Source organism: Chiloscyllium plagiosum, unplaced genomic scaffold (genome assembly GCF_037043375.1).
Source record: "Chiloscyllium plagiosum isolate Xiang-an unplaced genomic scaffold, Cpla_swu_hap1 HiC_scaffold_23, whole genome shotgun sequence".
NCBI lineage: Eukaryota > Metazoa > Chordata > Chondrichthyes > Orectolobiformes > Hemiscylliidae > Chiloscyllium > Chiloscyllium plagiosum.
The window spans coordinates 5,948,128-5,971,851 of NW_028270161.1; the positions used below are offsets into that span (position 1 = coordinate 5,948,128).

At 44.2% G+C, this 23,724-nt stretch overlaps 1 protein-coding gene across 1 annotated transcript in view; it reads right to left on the reverse strand.

Annotated features, from left to right (window-relative positions):
- The window catches only part of camk1da (calcium/calmodulin-dependent protein kinase 1Da), a 475,456-nt gene that overhangs the window by 81,560 nt on the left and 370,172 nt on the right, over positions 1–23,724 (reverse strand). The window lies entirely within an intron of this gene.

Below are 23,724 nucleotides of genomic sequence, written 5' to 3' on the forward strand. Positions count from 1 at the left end.
GCATCATTAATTATCCATAATTACATAGCTTTGTTGAAAAATGTGTTGCCGGAAAAGCGCAGCAGGTCAGGCAGCATCCAAGGAGCAGGAGAATCGACGTTCCTGAAGAAGGGCTTATGCCCGAAACACCAATTCGCCTGCTCTTAGGATGCTGCCTGACCTGCTGCGCTTTTCCAGCAACACATTTTTCAGCTCTGATCTCCAGCATCTGCAGTCCTCACTTTCTCCCAGCATAGCTTTGTACCTGACACATGAGAATGATCAGGTAACTGACACAGTGCCAGGGCAAAGGGATGAGCCTGTTAACCAGAGCAAGTGTATGTGAACATCACTGGTGTGGATGAAAGGTTAAATATTTTCCTATTCTCTACAGTTTCTGCAAATTCATTTGAGAGAAAATTAGTATTCATTTTACTAATGATGTAATCATCTCCGTGAAATGAGTTCATAGTTCAAGAAAACTGAACCAAGCTGCAGGTAAACATTCATCTGAGTTGATATGTTGTTGTCAGGGAAGAATGTCAGGAGCCTGGAGCTAAATCACCAAAGATCCAACGGTAAAGTAGAATACGTTTAAGAGTTTGGAGTGATCGTCTGCTGTTCTTATGTCCCTAATTGTGTGTTTACCCATGTGCCAACGAGTGAGAGACAAAACAAAATACTGACTCCACACGGCATTCATTAATTCTGAATTTGAAAAGGCCTATTGCATGTTCAAAATCCTTCCAGGAGTGTGTCAAACTGTGCACATGTTTAGAAAATTGCAGATGGCATGTAAGGAAGTATCGTGAATTGTCAGGAAAATTGTGGAACTTCATAAGGACACAGACTGACTGGTCAATAAAGTGTGGAGCTGGACAAAGCACACCAGGTCAAGCAGCATCAGAGGAGCAGGAGGGTTGACGTTTCAGATTGGGACCCTTCATCAGTCGACTCCCCTCCTCCACTGATGATGCTTAACCTGTTGTGCTTTTTCCAGCTCCACATTTTATCAACGGACTCCCCAGCACCTGCAGTTCTCACTATCTCCCGGTCCACAGACTGACTTTTGGAAAGGTCAGGCAAGGTAGTAGCTAATGAAACCTAATGCAGAGAAATGTGAAGTGATAGGTTTTTTGTCAGATGATCAAGGAGACACAATCTAAAATTAAGGGTACAGCTGTAAAAGGGGGTGCAGCAACAAAGAGACTTAGCTACATGAGCAAAGGTTATGAAGGTGGTGATGCAGATTGAGAAAGTGGTTAAAAAATTTGGGATGCTTGACTTTATAAATGGAAACATAGCGTAGAAAAGCAAGTTCTGATGAAACTTTCTAAAACAATGATACAGCCACAACTGGACTATCGTGCCCAGTTCAGTGCACCACACTTTAAGAAGGGTGAAAGGTTTGCACTGAAGCTGAAAAGATTGATGAGAATGTTCTAGTGCAGAGGGACTTGAGTTACCTGGATACTTCACAGGAATTGGGACGGTTCACCTTAACGTTGTGAAAGTTGATAGGAGGTTTGCTGGAAGTGTCCAAATCATTATGGGTCTTGTGATAATCTAGTTCATATGTTTTAGAACATGACTTTTAGTTTTAGGGAATTCAAGTGTTAAATATGAGATAAATGGATACAACTGGATATGCATCTCAAGCGAATGCAATTCAAATAAGCTTGGAGACGTAGTAACCAGGTAACTGCTCCTTTATTAGTCTTTGATGTATTTCTGTGCCAACTTTATCAAATCCTATCAATTCCCATGTACACCATGTAGAGTGTGGCCAAAAGATGAATTTTATAGACAAGTGTTGAGTGATTAAGATGACTTAAAAACAACAGAGTTCTTCTTCACCCAAGCTATATGATAGAAAAATACTTCATATCCTGGGAAGCCAAACCCGTAGGTGAGTCAGCGCCTTCACCACAGCAAAGTGGATTGGTATAAGATTTGATAGTTGACTGTTTATGGCACTGTGCTAACAGCGTAGCAGTATGAGCAGAGTTCAAATCTGCTCATAGCAAGTCATGAAATTAAAGTCAATAATGAAGCAATTGCAGACTGGTGTCAGGCGAAGGTGACAATACTGTATTGTTATGACAACCCAACTAGTTCCCTTATATCCATTGCAGGCAAATTGACCCTCAGGTCACTGTTTTTGAGATTGATAATTAATGGATTCAGTATTAATTGTGAGCAATAGATGTGGTATAGCCTGAAGAACAAATTTAAATAAAGGAGAAAATCATAAAATACGTTTATCTCCTGTCATTTCTGTTGCTTATTGCTTTTGGCTGACAGCAACATTACAATCTCAGAAACTGACAGCACAGAAAGAAAGCTCTCAGCTGGATTTTTGAAAGAGCAGTTATATTCAGTCCTGCAGCCCTGCACACCTTTTGCCTATCACTCAGTAAGTTCCTCATTCTCAACCAATATACCACTTGCTTTTAAGTTCATTTCTACTATCTATTCAAAAGCATTTCAGATCCTCACAGTCCAGTGATAATGAATTCTCGACTAGATCTTTTCCCAAGGATTTTGAATCCGTGACCCACTCACAAGAGGGACTGTTCTGAGGAAGGATCCCTCAACCTGAAACATTAACTCTGATTTCTCTCCACAGATGCTGCCAGATCTGCTGAGCTTTTCCAGCAATTTCTGTCTTGGTTTCTGGTTTACAGCATCTGTGGTTCTTTCTGTTTTTATTCAGCGCATTCATCATCTACTTACTCCATCAAAACCACTCATCATTTTGGAAACCTTTATTAAGTAATGGTATTCCAGCTGAGGGATAGCTGATGAGTTAGAAAGTTCCAAAGCAATCCCTTTGCTTTTAAAGTCGATTCCTCTTATTATAAATCCAAGTAATGTATATGTTTTGACCATTACAAAGAAAAAGAACAAAGAACAAAGAAACTTTACAGCCCAGGAACAGGCCCTTCGGCCCTCCAAGCCTGAGCTGATCCAAATCTACTGTCTAAACCTGTCGGTCAATTCCGAAGCATCAGTATCCCTCTGCTCCCCACCTACTCATGCATCTGTCCAGATGCATCTTAAATGAATCTACCGTGCCTGCGTCTACCACCTCTGCTGGCAACGCATTCCAAACACCCACCACCCTGTGTGTGAAGTACTTGCCGCCTGTATCCCCCTTAAACTTTCCACCTCTCACCTTGAAAGCGTGACCTCTCATTACTGAATCCTTCACCCTGGGAAAAAGTTTGTCTCTATCCACCCTGTCTATACCCTTCATGATTTTATAAACCTCAATCAGGTTCCCCCTCAATCTCTTTTTTTCTAGTGAAAATAAACCTAACCTACTCAACCTCTCTTCATAGCTAGCACCTTCCATACCAGACAACATCCTCGTAAACCTCTGCACCCTCTCCAAAGTGCCCACATCCTTTTGGTAATGTGGCAACCAGAACTGTACACAGTACTCTAAATGCGGTCGAACCAATGTCTTGTACAATTTTAACATGACCTGCCAGCTCTTATACACAATACCCCATCCAATGAAAGCAAGCATACCATATGCCTTCTTGACCACTCTTTCCACGTGTGCAGCAATTTTCAGGATACAATGTACCTGCACTCCCAGGTCTCTCTGCTTATCAACCTTTCCCAAGGATATTCCGTTCATTGTATAATTCGCTCTAGAATTATACTTCCCAAAATGCATCACCTCACATTTGCCTGGATTGAAAGCCATCTGCCACTTTTCCGCCCAACTCTCCGGTCTATCTATATCCTCCTGTATTCTCTGACAGTCCCTTATGCTTTCTGCTACTCCACAATCTTTGTGTCATCTGCAAACTTGCTGATCATACCAACAGTGCCCTCTTCTAGATCATTTATGTATATTACAAACAACAGTGACCCCAGCACTGACCCCTGCAGAGCACCACGGGTCACTTTTCTCCATTTCGAGAAACTCCCTCCGACTACTACTCTCTGTCTCCTGTTACTCAACCAGTTCTTTATCCACCCAGCTAGAACACCCTGCAGACAATGTGACTGCACTTACTCCATTAGTCTTCAATGGGGACACTTATCAAACACCTCACTAGAGTCCATGTATATGACATCAACAGCCCTTCCTTCATCTATCAACTTGGTCACTTCCTCGAAGAACTCTATTAAGCTGGTAAGGCATGATCTCCCCCGCACAAAACCATGTTGCCTATCACTGATAAGTTCACTCTTTTCTAAATATCAGTAGATCCTATCTCTCAGTACCCTCTCCAGCAACTTCCCCACCACAGATGTCAGGCTCACTGGTCTGTAGTTACCCGGAATGTCCTTACTACCCTTCTTGTACAGGGGGACAACATGAGCAACCTTCCAGTCCTCCGGCACCTCACCTGTACTTAAGGATGCCACAAAGATATCTGTCAGGGCCCCAGCAATTTCCTCTCTTGCCTCCCTCAGCATCCTGGGATAGATCCCATCCGGTCCTGGGGATTTGTCCACCTTAATAACCTCTAGCCCATCCAACACATCTTCCCTACTTATGTCAACATGATCCAGATCAATCAAACTTCTATCTCTAATCTCAAGATTCATCATGTTCCTCTCCTCAGTGAACACTGATGCAAAGTAATCATTCAGAATCTCACCCATTTTCTCAGGTTCGACACACAGCCTTCCTTCATTATCTTTTAGTGGAGCAATCCTTTCTCTAGTTACCCACTTGCTTCTTATATAAGAATAAAATGCTTTGGGATTTTCCTTAATTCTGCTAGTAAAGCTATTTCATGACCCCTTTTAGCCAGCTTGATTCCTTGTTTAAGACTTGTCCTACTCTTCCGATATTCCTCCAGGGCCTGTTCTGTTCTTAGCTGCCTAGACCTTATGTACGCTTCCCTTTTCCTCTTGGCTAGTCATACAATTTCTCCTAGGTAAAAACAATGACTGCAGATGCTGGAAACCAGATTCTGGATCGGTGTGCTGGAAGAGCACAACAATTCAGGCAGCATCCGACAAGCAGCAAAATCGACGTTTCGGGCAAAAGCCCTTCATCAGGAATGATGAAGGGCTTTTGCCCGAAATGTCGATTTTGCTGCTCGTCGGATGCTGCCTGAATTGTTGTGCTCTTCCAGCACCACTGATCCAGAATACAATTTCTCCTGTCATCCACGATTCATGGATCTTTCCTTTCCTATCCTTTACCTTCAACAGGACATGCCTATCCTGCACAATCTTTAACCTATCTTTGAAAGCCTCCCACATCTCAAATGTGGATTTCCCTTCAAATAACTGTGTCCAATCCACATTTCCCAGCTCCTGCCTAATTTTGATATAATTGGCCTTAACCCAGTTTAGTATTCTTCCCTTAGGACCACTCTCTTCTTTATCTACAAGTATTCTACATTATCAACATTTCATTTAAGCTTTAAGTACTTGGCAATATGGACACCAAGATCACTCTGCTCATTTGAACTTTTTAAAATCAAGCATTTGTAGTTTACTGCTTTTCCATATTTGTTCTTCCAAAGTTACACTTCTCTGCACTGAATCCCACTGGCCATGTTATTCCCATCTTACACCTTGGGAACCTCTAACCACATGGGATCAATGTGGATTTCACCAGTTTCCTCATTTCCCCTCCCCCCACCTTATCCCAGATCAAACCTTCCAACTCGGCACCACGCTCTTGATCTGTCCTACCTTTCCATCTTCCTTCCCACCTTTCTGCTCCACCCTCCTCTCAGACCTATCACCTTCACCCCCACCTCCACCTACCTATCGCACTCTCAAGCTACCTTCCTGCCAGCTCCACCCCCCCCCCCTCTCATTTATCTCTCCAACCCCACGGCTCACAAGCCTCATTCCTGATGAAGGGGTAATACTCGAAACATCGATTCTCCTGCTCCTCAAATACTGCCTGATCTGTTGTGCTTTTCCAGCAACACAATCTTTGGCCACATTATTGCCCATTCCACCATCCTCTATTTTCATCATGTCTACTCTTTCGTTATGTATCATACCATCCATGAACTTTGCAATGCTGCCTTTTGCCCCAGACCTGACGATTGATAACAATTGCAAAGAGTACTCATTATGGGGGAACATGGTAAGGTCCTAGGGAGTGTTGCTGAACAAAGAGACCTTGGAGTGCAGGTTCATAGCTCCTCGAAAGTTGAGTCACAGGTAGATAGGATAGTGAAGAAGGCGTTTGGTATGCTTTCTTTTATTGATCAGAGTATTGAGTACAGGAGTTGGGAGGTCATGTTACGGCTGTACAAGTAATTGGTTAGGCCACTTTGGAATATTGCTTGCAATTCTGGTCTCCTTCCAATGAAAAGATGTTGTGAAACTTGAAAGGGTTCAGAAAAGATTTACAAGGATGCTGCCATGGTTGGAGGATTTGAGCTATAGGGAGAGGCTGAACAGGCTGGGGCTGTTTTCCCTGGAGCGTTAGAGGCTGAGGGGTGACCTTATAGAAGTTTACAAAATTATGAGGGGCATCGATAGGATAAATAGACAAAGTTTTTTCCTGGGGTCGGGGAATCCAGATCTAGAGGGCATAGATTTAGGGTGAGAGCAGAAAGATATAAAAGAGACCTAAGAGGCAACTTTTTCACACAGAGGGTGGTACGTGTATGGAATGAGCTGCCAGAGGAAGTGTTGGAGGCTGGTACAATTGCAACATTTAAGAGGCATTTAGATGGGTATATGGATCGGAAGGGTTTAGAGAGATATGGGCCAGGTGCTGGTAGGTGGGACTAGATTGGGTTGGGATATCTGGTCAGCATGGACAAGTTGGACTGAAGGGTCTGTTTCCGTGCTGTACATCTCTATGACTCTATGTAATCACTAGCTTTTGGAGCACTATTCCTTCATCAGGTAGCTGCGGAGCAGGATCAAAAGAGATAGAATTTAAAGCAAAAGATCTCAGTGTCATGCAACTGAAATGATAGCCAGCAAGTAGGCTAGCTGTTTTTTAGGATGTCCAAGAATGTAGGGAGGCTGTGGAGAAGGTAGCACTGACAGAGAATACTTGCGGACACAGAGATGGGTTCAAGGGTATATACTTCAACGCAAGGAGTATCAGAAATAAGATGAGTGAACGTAAGACGTGGATCGGTACCTGGGACTACGATGTTGTGGCCATCACGGAAACGTGGATAGAAGAGGGACAGGAACGGTTGTTGGTTACAGATGTTTCAGTAAGATTAGGGAGGGTGGTAAAAAAAGGAGGGGGGGTGGCGTTGCTAATTAGAAATGGTATAATGGCTGCAGAAAGGCAGTTCGAGGGGGATCTGACTTTGGAGGTAGTATGGGCTGAAGTCAGAAATAGGAAAGGTGCAGTCACCTTGTTGGGTGTTTACTATAGGCCCCCCAATAGCAGCAGAGATGTGGAGAAACAGATTGGGAAACAGATTTTGGAAAGGTGCAGAAGCCACAGGGTAGTAGTCATGGGCAATTTCAACTTCCCAAATATTGATTGGAAGCTCTTTAGATCAAGCAGATTGGATGGGGCGGTGTTTGTGCAGTGTGTCCAGGAAGCTTTTCTAACTCAGTATGTAGATTGTCCGACCAGAGGGGAGGCCATATTGGATTTGGTACTCGGTAATGAACCGGGACAAGTGATGGGCTTGTTAGTGGGTGAGCATTTTGGTGATGGTGACCACAATTCTGTGACTTTCACCTTGGTTATGGAGAGAGATAGGTGCGTGCAACAGGGTAGGTTTTACAATTGGGGGAAGGGTAAATACGATGCTGTAAGACAGGATCTGAGGAGCATAAGTTGAGAGCATAGGCTGTCAGGGAAGGATGTCATTGAAATGTGGAACTTTTTCAAAGAACAGATACGACGTGTCCTTGATATGTATCTACCTGTCAGGCAGGAAAGAGATGGTCATGTGAGGGAACCTTGGTTGACGAGGGAGGTTGAATGTCTTGTAAAGAGGAAGAAGGAGGCTTACATAAGGTTGAGGAAACAAGGTTCAGACAGAGCAGTGGAGGGATACAGGATAGCCAGGAGGGAACTGAAGAAAGGGATTAGGAGATCTAAGAGAGGGCATGAAAAATCTTTGGCGGGTAGGATCAAGGATAACCCCAAGGCATTTTATGCGTATGTGAGAAACCTGAGAATGACGAGAACGAGGGTAGGTCCGATCAAGGACAGTAGTGGGAGACTGTGTATTGAGTCGGAAGAGATAGGAGGGGTCTTGAATGAGTACTTTTCTTCAGTATTTACAAATGAGAGGGACCGTATTGTTGAAGAGGAGAGTGTGAAACGGACTGGTAAGCTAGAAGAGATACTTGTTAGGAAGGAAGATGTGTTGGGCATTTTGAGCAACTTGAGGATAGACAAGTTCCCCCGGGCCTGACGGGTATATCCTAGGATTATGTGGGAAGCAAGAGAGGAAATTGCAGTACCGTTGGCAATGATCTTTTCATCTTCACTATCAATGGGGGTGGTACCAGGGGACTGGAGAGTGGCGAATGTTGTGCCCCTGTTCAAAAAAGGGAATAGGGATAACCCCGGGAATTACAGGCCAGTTAGTCTTACATCGGTGGTAGGCAAAGTAATGGAAAGGGTAGTGAGGGATAGGATTTATGAGTATCTGAAAAGACAATGCTTGATTAGGGACAGCCAGCACGGATTTGTGAAGGGTAGGTCTTGCCTCACAAGTCTTATTGAATTCTTTGAGGAGGTGACCAAGCATGTGGATGAGGGTAGAGCAGAGGATGTAGTGTACATGGATTTTAGGAAGGCATTTGATAAGGTTCCCCATGGTAGGCTCATGCGGAAAGTCAGGAGGCACGGGATAGAGGGAAATTTGGCCAGTTGGATAGAAAGCTGGCTAACCGGTCGAAGTCAGAGAGCGGTGGTAGATGGTAAATATTTAGCCTGGAGCCCACGTACAAGTGGAGTTCCGCAGGGATCAGTTCTGGGTCCTCTGCTGTTTGTAATTTTTATTAATGACTTGGAAGAGGGAATCGAAGGGTGGGTCAGTAAATTTGCAGATGATACGAAGATTGGTGGAGTTGTGGATAGTGAGGAGGGCTGTTGTCGGCTGTAAAGGGACTTAGATATGATGCAGAGCTAGGCTGAGAAGTGGCAGATGGAGTTCAACCCTGTCAAGTATGAGGTTGTCCATTTTGGAAGGACAAATAAGAATGTAGAATACAGGGTTAACGGTAGGGTTCTTAGTAAGGTGGAGGAGCAGAGGGAACTTGGGGTCTATGTGCATAGATCTTTGAAAGTTGCCACTCAGGTGGATAGAGCTTGTAAGAAGGCCTATGGTGTATTAGCGTTCATTAGCAGAGGGATTGAATTCAAGAGTCGTGAGGTGATGTTGCAGCTATACAGGACTTGGTTAGGCCACATTTGGAGTACCTGTGTGCAGTTCTGGTCGCCTCACTTTAGGAAAGATGTGGAAGCTTTGGAGTGGGTGCAGAGAAGATTTACCAGGATGTTGCCTGGAATGGAGAATAGGTCGTACGAGGATAGGTTGAGAGTGCTAGGCCTTTTCTCATTGGAACGGCGAAGGATGAGGGTGACTTGATAGAGGTTTATAAGATGATCAGAGGAACAGATAAAGTAGACAGTCATAAACTTTTTCCCTGGGTACAACAGAGTGTTACAAGGGGACATAAATTTAAGGTGAAGGGTGGAAGGTATAGGGGGGATGTCAGGGGTAGGTTCTTTACCCAGAGAGTGGTGGGGGCATGGAATGCGCTGCCTGTGGGAGTGGCAGAGTCAGAATCATTGGTGACCTTTAAGCAGCAATTGGATAGGTACATGGATGGGTGCTGAAGCTAGGACAAATGTTCGGCACAACATTGTGGGCCGAAGGGCCTGTTCTGTGCTGTATTGTTCTATGTTCTATGATACGTTGCTAAGTCTTTCATCTTTTAGAATGGGTTGCAGGTTTCAGTTCATTAATGCGTAAGTCCCAGAACCTCTTTTCAGAAGTTCTTGAGATGAGATTCCATACAGTGTGGAAACAGGCCCTTCGGTCCAACCAGTCCACATCAACACCCTGAAGAGTAACCCACCCAGACCCATTTCCCTCTAACTAATGCACCTAACACTACGGGCAATTTAGCATGGCCAATTCACCTGATCTGCACATCTTTGGACTGTGGGAGGAAACCGGAGCACCCGGAGGAAACCCACGCAGACACGGGGAGAATGTGTAAACTCCACACAGACAGTCGTCCAAGGCTGGAATCCAACCTGGGTTCCTGACGCTGTGAGGCAGCGGTGCTAACCAATGAGCCACTGTGCCGCCCATGAATAAACCTTCAGGTTAACTTAAGGTTTTATAAAAAAAAGGTGACATCTCAGCTCAGCCAATGTATTAAAGGTGTGCGTTTAGAGTCTCTCTGTATCCCAATCTTGAGTCAGTCTGGTTCTATTTCTAAAGTAGGAATTTATAAAATATTACATGGACTGTCTGCCTACATTGACCTCCACATCAGGTTCTCACTTAAACATACGGGGACCTGATAGACATTTACAAAATTATGAGAGGTGTTGATAGAATGGATAGTCAGAGTCTTTTTCCCAGAGTAGATATCTCAATTAGGAGGGGACATAGGTTTAAGGTAAAACGGGGTAAGTTTAAAGGAGATGTGTGAGGCAGGTGTTTTACACAGAGGGTGGTAAGTGTCTGGAATACGCTGCCAGAGGAAGTGGTGGATACGGATGCAGTTACAATGTTTAAAAGACATTTAGATAAGTTCATGAATAGGAAACATTTGGAGGTGTATGGGTCAGGAGCAGGCAGGTGAGACTAGTTCAGTTTGCGATTATGGTTGGCATGGCCTGGTTGTTTCTGTGCTGTATGACCCTATGACTCTCTAAACAGAATTTAGTTTAGAAAGGTGTCATATATTAAGATAGTCTTGTTGGGCCGAAGGGCCTGTTCCAGTGCTGCGCTGATCTTTGTACATGATGGAATATTATGAGGTAAAGCCAAGCCAGTGGGATGAAAGCTGAATAGATTGTATGACTAGGGGAAGAATGAGAGTGCTCTGCAATACTGGGGAGAGTGGCTCCCACCAAAAGATGCTGAAATGAACCTAAAATGTGAGATTCCTATGCTGCACAATTAATGTGAGAAAGTAGACGTGTGATATATGACTTTGACACATCATTGGCAAATACACCAGGATCACCGTTCATCTGAAAATCTTTGAACACATAAAAGTTTTACTGCCTTCAGATAATAAAAGTATAGAAGTTAGAGGTGGTCCAGTGAAATGATGGAAGTCCATGACAGTGTTTGGTAGACACACTTACAGGATCATACCATTGTCCCAGAAGGCAATGCACTGATGGTAATAAAGTCAACCCATATCACTGAGCACCCTGCCAAACATCCTTAGGTCCCAGAGATGCCATTTCTTCCCAATGTAGTCATCACCACCTTCTTTGTTGTCAGTACCAAACTGAGAAATGAATACTCATAGTCAGCTCAAGATTACTTGCTTTCAATATGATGGTTCAGGGTTTCCAAGGCAAAATGTGGACTCAGTGCCGATCCTTGCATTTTCTTTCTTTCCCTTTGACAGTCCTCAATTAGTCTTTCAGTTATCCTCTTTGCTAGGTGACAGCGGTTCTCTCTCTGCACCCATTCACTCATTCATTCATCATTAACTTGATGTTACTGTCAGGCTAGTTTGGTGATTGTGATGTTACATTGACTGACACACATCTAAGCTTACAATGCTCTCTGTGTTTTCTGATGTACAGCTTAATACATGCTTTAGCATCACAATGGAAACATTAATAACATTCCAAAAGCTCTCTGACATCTTATTTGGAGGTGCAATGAAACCATCTTGAGAGCTACTGGAGCATAGGATGACTCTAAAAACCAAATAAATGTTAAGATTTTGTTTGAATGCATTTAGATGAAAGCTCTGCTTGAAATACAAATCCAAAATAATCAGGCAATGGTTCAAACAACCAGAAATTTGTCAAAGTTCAAGTCTCAATGGAAATGCTTCAGAGATTCTCATCCAGCTATTGGTCACTGATCATCAAACATCTGGTCTGGAAACTTTCCTCCTAAACAGGATCAAAACAATACCAAAACTTCTTTGATTATCAACTCCAAAAATACAGCTTAGGATCAGTTGTGCTCAACTAACACCAGAGTTTCCCAACTGGACCTCTCCAGGTTGGTAGGATGTCAGGCTAAGAGTTACCTTTCAGAGAGGGATGGAAAAATTCCAAAAAAAGCAAGGAGGCCACACTTTTAAACAGAATATATCACTCGAGTGTGAACCCTAAGAAAATAGATGGTCTACATGAGAAAGGTACCCTGACAGAAAGAGATATCATCTCAATTTCTTTAAAGTGATAGGATAAAGATCACTCTCCGTCACAAATATCCCTCACTTTCCCAACCTCTGCACTGATAGTTTATATTGAAAACTCATTTCCTCTGAGTAATATCTTTGCCCCAAACAGTTTCAGCTGCTTCATCAATGACCTTCCCTCCATCGTAAGGTCAGAAGTGGAAATGTTCACTGATGATTACACAATGTTCAGTATCGTTCGCAATTCCTTGGATACTGAAGCAGTCCATGTTCAAATGTAGCAAGATCAGGATGATGTCCAGGTTTGGCTGACACTTGACAAGTATCATTAATGCCACACAAGTGCCAGGCAATGAGCATCTTCAACAAGGGAGAATCCAATCATTTTCCTTTATTTGACATTCAGTGGCGTGATTACAATTGATGACTGCACCATCCAAGTTCTGGGGTTACAAGTGACCAAAAACTGAACTGGGCTGAAAATGTGTTGCTGGAAAAGCGCAGCAGGTCAGGCAGCATCCAAGGAACAGGAGAATCGACGTTTCGGGCATAAGCCCTTCTTCAGGAACAAATCCAAAAACTGAACTGGACCAATATTGGGTCTGGGAAGGGTTGGAAGGGGATAATACTTGACTGGGTGCAGTAAACATGACCTAGTGGTACAAAGACTTGCAGAGAGTAAAGAAGTTTGTAAGGGGACTCACTTGGTACTCCTGTGATCCTAGTAGTCTCTGTAGTAATATAAATCAGATACATGCAATCTGTACATATTTGCTGTAATGTAATAAACTTCATAATGTTTACTCAACAAGACTCTTTGGGCTAGACCATAAAGGTGGCTATCGCCATTCTGTCAGATGTGAAAGAATAATGGCCCCTAAATAATTTGGCTACAAGAGCAAGTCAGAGGCTGGGGATCCTGTGATGAGCATTTCACCTCCTGATCCCAAGGCCTGTCCACTACCTACAGGGCATAAAGGCAGCAGTGTGATGGAATACACCTCAGTTGCCTAGATGGGTGCAGTTTCAACAACACTCAAGAAGCTCAACACCATCCAGGACTAAGCAGCCCACGTTCTTGGCAAAGTTAAAAATCCCACAACACCAGGTTATAGTCCAACAGGTTTAATTGGAAGCACACTAGCTTTCGGAGCAACGCTCCTTCATCAGGTGATAGTGGAGGGCTCAATCCTAACACACAGAATTTATAGCAAAAATTTACAATGTGATGTAACTGAAATTATACATTGAAAAATTGATTGTCTGTTAAGCCTTTCATCTGTTAGAATATAGTGATAGTTTCACTTCTTTCATGTGTAAATCACAAAACCTGTTTTTTAAAAGTTGCATTATCGGGTTGGCTGTTAACAAAAGTGATAGCGAGACAATATGTTGAAGGTGTTAGCCCCCTGTGTTCTCTGTCTATGCCATGATGTTTAGATTGATTCTAATCTAAAAAGTGAGATAACGGAGTTTTACATGAACTTCAAACAGATTGTTGTTCGTAGCAAGCTGCCCGGCTCTCAGGACAACTCCATACAACTCTGTCACGGTGGACGCTGCAAGACGTGTCAGAGTGTGGACATAGATACCACTATTACGCATGGGGACACCTCCCACCTTGTACATGGCAGGTACTCATGTGACTCAGCCAACGTTGTCCATCTAATACGTTGCAGGCAAGGATGCCCGGAGGCATGGTACATTGGGGAAACCGAGCAAAGGCTACAACAACGGATGAATGGGCACCGCACAACAATCAACAGACAGGAGGGTTCCCTCCCAGTTGGGGAACACTTCAGTGGTCCAGGACATTCACCTCGGACCTTCGGGTGACCATCCTCCACAGTGGACTTCGGGACAGGCAGCAGAGAAAAGTGGCCAAGTAGAGGCTGATAGCCAAGTTCAGTACCCATAGGGAGGGCCTCAACCGGGACCTTGAGTTCATGTCACATTACAGGTGATCACCATTGCACTGTACACACTCACAGATACTCCTATACACACACACTCTCACACACACACACTGGCACTCCTATACACACATACACACGGACACAGGTACACACAGACGTGCACACAGACACCCACACACACCCTTACAGACACACACACTCCCACACTCACGCATGCACCCCCTCACAGACTTAAGACACACTGCACTCACTACACACACACATACGCTCTCTCACACTCACAACCCCCAACCCAGACAGGCACACACACACACAGACAAAGACCCACATGCACACATATATTTTGGGGGGTGAATTTGTACTTGCAGAGTTACATTGCACTTTGCTCAAAAACTGCATGAATTCATGTAAAACTCCATTATCTCACTTTTTAGATTAGAATCAATCTAAACATCATAGCATAGACAGAGAACACAGGGGGCCAACACCTTCAACATGTTGTCTCGCTATCACCATTGTTAACAGCTAACCCGAGAATGCAACTTGTTAAAAAAAAGGTTTTGTGATTTACACATGAAAGAAGTGAAACTATCATGGTATTCTAACAGATGAAAGGCTTAACAGACAATCAATTTTTCAATGTATAATTTCAGTTACATGACACTGTAAATTTTTGCTATAAGTTCTGTGTTAGGATTGAGCCCTCCACAATCACCTGATGAAGGAGCGAAGCCCCGAAAGCTAGTGTGCTTCCAATTAAACCTGTTGGACTATAACCGGGTGTTGCGTGATTTTTAACTTTGTACACCCCAGTCCAACACCGGCATCTCCAAATCGCTTTCTTGGCAGTCCCTCCACCTTTTTCAACACTCAGTCACTCAATCATCACACACAGTATGTACCATTTACAACAGCACCCTCTAAAACCATAACCTCTAACAGTTAGAAGGCAATAGATACAGGGGAACACCACCCCTTGCAAATTCTCCTCCAAACCACTCGCCACCCTAACTTGGAAATACATCGCCATTTCTTCTGTGTCAAAAATCCTTGAATTCCCCCCCTAAAAACACCATTGGAGTCCCTACATCCTAATGGTTCAGGAAAGTAGTTCATCACCACCTCTTGCAGGGCAATTAGGGACAAGTAGTAAGTGCTAATGGCTGGCAATACCCATATCCATGAAGAAATAAAGAACATATATTGATTTAATGGAAGCAATGGATGTTATTGCTGGGGAGCTGCATCTGTTCGGATCTTATATAATTCCTCCTGGGACACAAAACATATGGTACACGATGTTAATAGAACTCATTATTTTTAAAGGTAATGTCGCTGCAGGATTTGAGCAGGAGCTTTAGGATTATGCAAAGGCAGAGGCAAAATGAGCAAACTCTGTCAACCTTGGCTCCAATCCAGCTCAGGCTTGAATGCTGAGCTGGGTCGATCTTTCAGAATCATGTATGTGGCAATCCCGGGAGCTGATGGAGACACCTCAAATGTTTAAACTGGAAACACATCTGCTGACATAATGAACCTATTCAAGGTTATCGTTATAGCCTGCTGTTTATAATCCCATGTAAATAACACACCAATCACCTCACGTAGACAAATGGATCTTCATAAACAAGCTACTCAATGAGAATAATATCCAATGATTCGAACAGTCAGACTTTACGATGTGTAAAATCTAGTCAATCTCAAACTAAGCCAGTTACAGGGTTCAACAATAATTGTAAGAATCCAAAGCATTATAGTTCCTTTGCTGTTTTAGCTGTGTCAGAGAGCTGGGAAGGTTAAGAAATAGGAGCAGGAGTGAGCCATTCAGTCCCTCAAGCTCACTCTGCTATTCTATGAAATTATGGCTGAGCATCCATTTCCATCTAGGGAATATTTCAAGGCAGGTTCAAGGATACAGGCATGTTTGGAGATTCTGTTGTGTTGGTGATTAAATAGGTGGGTCTGTGTGTGTGTGTGAGTGTGTGTGAGTGTGTGTGTGTGAGTGTGTGTGTCCACCTGCATTTGAGTGTGTATATGAGTGAGTGAGTGTGTGTGCACACATGTGAGCGTGAGTCTGAGAGTGTATGAGTAAGCATGTAAGTGTGTGTGAGTATGTGAGTCTGAATGTGAGTCTGAAAGTGTATGAGTGAGTGTGTGACTGCGTGAGAGAGAGTGTGTGTATGTGTATATCTGTTTGAGTATGAGTGTGTGTGTGTGAGTGGGTATATGTGTGTGTATATATGTGAGTGCGTGTATATGTGTGTAGGTGGGATGTGGGCTAGTGGTGTCCACAGAGGATGTTCCCTGACACTTGTTATTTTGTATGTCCTTAATGGTTATTGCTACGGGACTTCAGATCGGAGGAAGCTACAGTCTCAGTGGGGTTCAAAAACACATCCACACCTAACTCAATAAATCCTCATGCATGTTCCCACTGAGTTACACATCCTCACGAGATGCCTGTAGATTTGTCCAGCGATCTCAATCAAAAACCTTTATGACAATTCTCCCAATTTCACTGAGGGCTCTGAATAGAGCATGTTGCCATGTTTGGTTGTCATCACTCAAGAGTCAACTGCAGTGAAGGTTATGATAAACCAGGAAACCACTTGCTGTACTTTCCCTCTTTACGCCATTCGGAGTCTTCACCGCAGTAACAAACCTGAACGTTGTAAAAATTAGATTTGATTTCATACAGTTGCTTTCCATTAGCTTTCTGATTATTTGCAGATCTCAAATCTGCTTTTCATCTCTTCGCAACTACCATAAAGAAAATTCCTTCAAATCTCGACCTGAATATTACTTGTCTGTTGAAAGGGTGACTGAACATAAATAAAATTCAATTTACATCTTTGTGCTCAAATGATTGTCATGGAAACCTGGCCAATGGCTGTTGCATGTAAAACAAGAGCAGACATGGTGAAGAACACAGTTCTCTGTAATGAGGTCTTTGTGGAGACTTGATCGCTCACGCTGTATGTACTCATCATATGAGTCCTGTCCCCATAACAGCCCCCCAGTGCGGAGGCAATTTCACCCACCTCTCTGGAACACCCTTGTACAAAGGGATGGCTTGGGGGAAATTGATTCCTCCTCTAAACAAGGTACACCCCCCAATCCTTTCTCCCCCAATACAACTCAGCAACTAGTTACATGGAAGAGAATCAAATGCTGATCCTTTCAGGTAATTAATGAAGATAATTCCCCTGTCAGCCAACGCTCTGTAGCAGCAAGATGCAGTGCAGAAATTCACCACGACTTCTTAGACGTTCATGTTTCAAATCCACAATCTCTGCCATCTAGAAGGGCAGCAGTTACATGGGAATATCACCACAAGTTCCCCTCCACAACTTTCACCATCCTGATTTGAAAATATATTGTCATTCCTTCAGTGTCATTGGATTAAAATCCTGGATTTCCTTCCCTAAGGAAATTGTGGGTCTACCTACAGCACATGGACTGCAGCAGTGCAAGAAGGCAGCTCACTCCCACCTTCTCAAGGGGCAACTAGGGACGGGCAATAAATGCTGGGCCCAGCCACTGATGCCCACATCCTTTGAGTGAATTTAAAAAAAAAGCATAAAATAAAATAGGAAGATTAAATAACACGTTTAAAATGCACATTTCTTTTCTTTTCAACTGAAATTGGTGTCGCTGGCTAGGGCAGGATTCATTGTAGGTCACTACCAGCATCAGATGAGCCAACTGCCTGTAACCACTGCAGTCCTTGCAGCCCACAACTGTTAGGGAGGGAGTTCCAGGATTTTAACCCAGTAATAGTGAAGGAATGGTGATACATTTCCAAGTCAGGACGGTGTGTGGCTCAGAGGGGAACTTGCAAATGGTGGCATCCCCATGTATCTGCTGCTCTTGTGCTTATCGATAGTTGAGGGGGTGGGTTTGCGAGGTGTAGTATACATCAAGTTGAACCCAAAGCCAATAAAGACAGAAGAAACAAGTTGACAAACAAGACTATGTATCCCCAGAATTTCAAGGTAGAAAAGTTAGAAATAAACATTTCCCAAACACTATGTTTTTTTTTCTGCAATTATTTTGTCCTCAGATAAAGATAAAGTGGGAGTGTGAGCTTTGCTCCATGATATAAGTTTGGGATATCAGTTTAGATGTTTGTAAGTGATAATTTGATACCAAACGTAGCCTGGTACTTTATCAGGAAATCAATGCTGCTTTAAATTTTACTCAATATACATTACCAATTTTTATAGATGCACCATAGAAAGTATCCAATTCTGAATCTATCACAGCATGGTATGGCAACTGCTCTTAGACTGCAAGAAATTACAGAGAGTTTTGTGAACACAGGCCAGTCCATCACCCAACCAACCTTCCTTCTGTTGACTCTATTTACACTTCCTACGACCTTGGGAAAGGAGACAAGGTCATCAAAGACCCCTCCCACCCTGGTTATACTCTCTCCCACCCTCTTCCATTGGGGTAGAAGATATAAAAGTTTGAAAACAGGTACCAACAGATTCAAGAACAGCTTCTTCCCTGCTGTTATCAGACTTATGAATGGACCTCTCAGCTATTAGAGTTGACCTTTCTCTGCCCCTTCTAGCAGTAACACTATATTCTGCAATCTCTTCTATTACCCTGATGAACTTATGTAAGGTATGATGTGTCTGGGTAGCACGCAAAACAATACTTTTCACTCTAACTTGTACAAGGGACAACGATAAATCAAATTGAATCAAACGCAAACCAAAACTGTTCAGAGTTATTTACAATTTGAGAAAGAATGACCTAGGCATGATTTGGTTTCTGTTGAGAATATGTTATTTGTCATTATGTTTCAGAGACAAATAATTTGTAAGATACAAAAATCAGAGGGAGACAAAGATCAGTGGAAATGTTCCCTCTTTGAGGATAGTGGGTGAAGTATTTGTCTGTAAAGAAACAGTAGTGTTTGATTCTATGATTACTTCCTGTCTTTACGGAGACAGAGAGACTTAATAAAGATCAAATCACCGCAGGCTGCTCTGTGATATTTCCAAACAGCCAATTATTACCCTAATTTGGGGCTGGATATGTCTTTCCCCTGTGAGATGTGTTTTTGATTGGGGTGGGGAATAGATGGAAGGATACTAGCCTGAAGTTCACTGGTGACTAGCAATAACCACAGGTTTCAACACTGCATCGAAGCGAAATAATACAAAATAATAGCTTGCTGTCAATTCAAATAAAATGAAGCACTTTCTGTGCCCCTGAGATGCTTTTCTAACACTTAGAAACAGAACAGTAGAAAGCCACTTCCAAACAATGTGCCCCAGATATCAAGTCAGATTTGGAAAATTCTCTCTCAGCGGCAAGAAAGTTTCATAAAGGGCAAAAAACTGATGTGCCAGAGCAGAGGATTATTTAAATAGCTCCAGCCAAGGGGTAGTATGAACACCATGGGATAAATGGCCTCCTTCCCTGTTATATCATTCTATAATTCAGACCTCCAAAACAAACATCTGCTAAATTAGAGCAAATTGAGTAGATGATAATTATTTTCTCAATAATTTCATGGACAGAGCAGAATAACCCACACTGTTCTGCTCCACCATTCAATGAGATCATGGCTCATCTGATCATCCTCAACTCCATTTTCCTGCATTTCCTCATACAGTAACTAACTTCTGATTCCCCTACTGAATAAAAATCAATCTAGTCTGAGCCTTGAATATAGTTAGTGACACAACCTTGAGAGCCCTCTGCAGTAAAGAATTCTACAGATTTACTTCCTCTGAAAGAAAAAAAATCCTCCTCATTTTTGTCTTAAATAGGGACTCTCTTACTCTGAGAAGATGCCCTCTGGTCCTAGACGGTCTCACAAGGAGAACAACCTCTCAGCACCAATCCCCTTAAGATTAAATGCCCTACAGTGTGGAAACAAGCCCTTCGGCCCAACAAGTCCACCCTGGTCCTCCGAAGACTAACCCACCGAGACCTATTCCCCTACCCTATATTTACCCCTGACTAATGTACCTAATACTACGGGCAATTTAGCATGGCCAATTCACCTGACCTGCACATCTTTGGACTGTGGGAGGAAACCGGAGCACACCCACGGGGAGAACATGCAAACTCCACACAGATAGTCGCCCAAGGCAGGAATCAAACCTGGGTCCTTGGCGCTATGAGGCAGTAGTGCTAACTACTGAACCACCGTGCTACCCAATGCAAGTTAAGAAGCTTGTTTTTCTATAATTCATTCAGGATGTGGATGTTAGTGTCTGGGCCAACAGTTATTACCTGTCCCAAATTGCCCAGAGGGTAAGTTTAGAGTCAACCACATTGCCGTGGGTCTGGAATCACATGTAGACCAGACTGGGTAAGGTTACTTCCATTAAATGATACTGGTGAACCACATTAATTTTTACGATGATTGGCAGTATTTACATTTGCTTTCAACAAGATCACCTTTCATTCTTCTAACCGCCAATGAGTACAGACCTTTGCTACTCAACCTCTCCTCATTAGGAGAAAGTGAGGTCTGCAGATGCTGGAGATCAAAGTTGAAACTTTATTGCTGGAACAGCACAGCAGGTCAGGCAGCATCCAGGGAACAGGAGATTCGACGTTTCGGGCACAGGCCCTTCTTCAGGAATGAGCAGAGAGTGTTCAGCAGGAGAAGATAAAAGGTAGGGAGGAGGGACTTGGAGGAGGGGAGTTGGAAATGTGATAGGTGGAAAGAGGTCAAGGTGAGGGTGATAGGTCGGAGTAGGATGGAGGCGGAGAGGTCAAGAAGAAGACTGCAGGTCAGGAAGGCGGTGCCGGGCTGGAGGGATTCGGCTGAGACAAGGTGGGGGGAGGGGGGATGAAGAAACTGGTGAAGTCCAAGTTTCTCCCACGAGGAGGTTGAACAGTTCATCCACTACACTAACACCTTCCACCCCGACCTCAAATTCACCTGGACAGTCTCGGACTCCTCCCTCCCCTTCCTAGACCTTTCTGTTTCTATCTCAGGCGACCGAATCAACACGGACATCTACTACAAACCAACCGACTCCCACAGCTACCTGGACTACACCTCCTCCCATCCTGCCCCCTGTAAAAACACCATCCCATTCTCCCAATTCCTTCGTCTCCGCCGCATCTGCTCCCAGGAGGACCAGTTCAAAATACGTACAACACAGATGGCCTCCTTCTTCAAGGACCGCAATTTCCCCCCCGACGTGGTCGACGGTGCCCTCCACCGCATCTCCTCCACTTCCCGCTCCTCCGCCCTTGAGCCCCGCCCCTCCAACCGCCACCAGGACAGAACCCCACTGGTCCTCACCTACCACCCCACCAATCTCCATGTACAGCGCATCATCCGCCGTCACTTCCGCCACCTCCAAACAGACCCCAGCACCAAGGATATATTTCCCTCCCCTCCCCTATCAGCTTTCCGTAGAGACCACTCCCTCCGCGACTCCCTTGTCAGATCCACACCCCCCACCGACCCAACCTCCACTCCCGGCACCTTCCCTTGCAACCGCAGGAGGTGCAACACTTGCGCCCACACCTCCCCCCTCACTTCTCTCCAAGGCCCCAAAGGAAACTTCCATATCCGCCACAGATTCACCTGCACCTCCACCCACATCATCTACTGCATCCGCTGCAGCCGGTGTGGCCTCCTCTATATTGGGGAGACAGGCCGCCTACTTGCGGAGCGATTCAGAGAGCACCTCTGGGCCACCCGGACGAACCAACCCAACCAACCTGTAGCACAGCATTTCAACTCCCCCTCCCACTCCACCGAGGATATGCAGGTCATTGGACTCATCCACCGCCAAACCACAACAACGCGACGGTCGGAGGAGGAGCATCTTATCTTCCGACTGGGAACCCTCCAACCACAGGGGATGAACTTGGACTTCACCAGTTTCTTCATCCCCCCTCCCCCCACCTTGTCTCAGCCGAATCCCTCCAGCCCGGCACCGCCTTCCTGACCTGCAGTCTTCTTCTTGACCTCTCCGCCTCCATCCTACTCCGACCTATCACCCTCACCTTGACCTCTTTCCACCTATCACATTTCCAACGCCCCTCCTCCAAGTCCCTCCTCCCTACCTTTTATCTTCTCCTGCTGAACACTCTCTGCTCATTCCTGAAGAAGGGCCTGTGCCCGAAACGTCGAATCTCCTGTTCCCTGGATGCTGCCTGACCTGCTGTGCTGTTCCAGCAATAAAGTTTCAACTTTGATCTTCACTCTCCTCATTAGACCTGGGCTCAATCCAGTCAACCCTCTCTGGGCAACCTCCAATGCCATTGTATCTTTCATTAGATAAGGGCCCAAACTATTCATAATATTTCATTTGGAAGGACAAGGACAAGCAGATACATGGAAACAACACCACCTACAAGTTCCCCTCCAAGCCTCTCACCATCCTGACTTGGAAATATATCTCCATTCCTTTACTGTAACTGGCTCCCAGTCCTGGAATTCTCTCCCTAAGGGCATTGTGGGTCAACCTACAGCACATGGACTGCAGCGGTTCAAGAAAGCAGCTCACCCCCAGCTTCTCAAGGGGCAACTAGGGACGGACAATAAATGCTGGGCTCAGCCAGCAACGCCCACATCCCACAAAAGAAAAACTGGTGGGAACACAGCTTGTCTTGTGATTTTTAACTGATGTGCTGAATGTGGATTTCTCTTGAACCCTAAAAAAAAACAAGATCAGCTTGGTATTAAGGCACATTCTAATTGCTGTATTTAACTGGCCACATGGCCTCATGAGTGGAATTTCTATTTCTGGTGGCAATTGAATTACTGTCAGGAGATTGCAGCATCAGATCTGGGAGATAGTCAGAATATTTTTCTAAGTCTAAGGTGAGCGGGGGAAAGTTTAAAGGAGATGTATGAGGCAAGTTGTTTACACAGAGGGTGGTAGGTGCCTGGAACATGGTGTTGGGGGGGGTAATAGAAGCAGATACATTCCCAATGTTTCAGAGGCAGGGAATGGAAGGATAGGGACTAGGTGCAGGTCCCTGGGATTACCACAAAAGTGAACAAACCATAGTTGGAGTTATGTACAGGCCTCCAACCAGTAGTCAGGAGCTGGGGCACAAGAGATATAAGAGGTATTTGCAAGGTTTGTGAAGGTTTGTAGCTCAGGTTGAGGTTTAGGGTGTAGGTTTGCTCGCTGAGCTTTAGGTTTGATATCCAGACGTTTTATTACCTGGCTAGGTAACATCATCAGTGGCGACCTCCAAGTGAAGCGAAGCTGTTGTCTCCTGCTTTCTATTTATATGTTTGTATTGGATGGGGTTCCTGGGGTTTGTGGTGATGTCATTTCCTGTTCGTTTTCTGAGGGGTTGATAAAAGGGTTCTAGATCTATGTGTTTGTTTATGGCGTTGTGGTTGGAGTGCCAGGCCTCTAGGAATTCCTAGAGAGTGGGGAATCTATGGAATTCACTGCCACTGAAGACTGTGGAGGCCAGGTCACTGAGTATATTTAAGATTGAGATAGATAGGTTCTTGAGTATCAAGGGGATCAAGGGTTACAGGGAGAAAGCAGGAGAATGGGGATGAGAAACTTATCAGCCA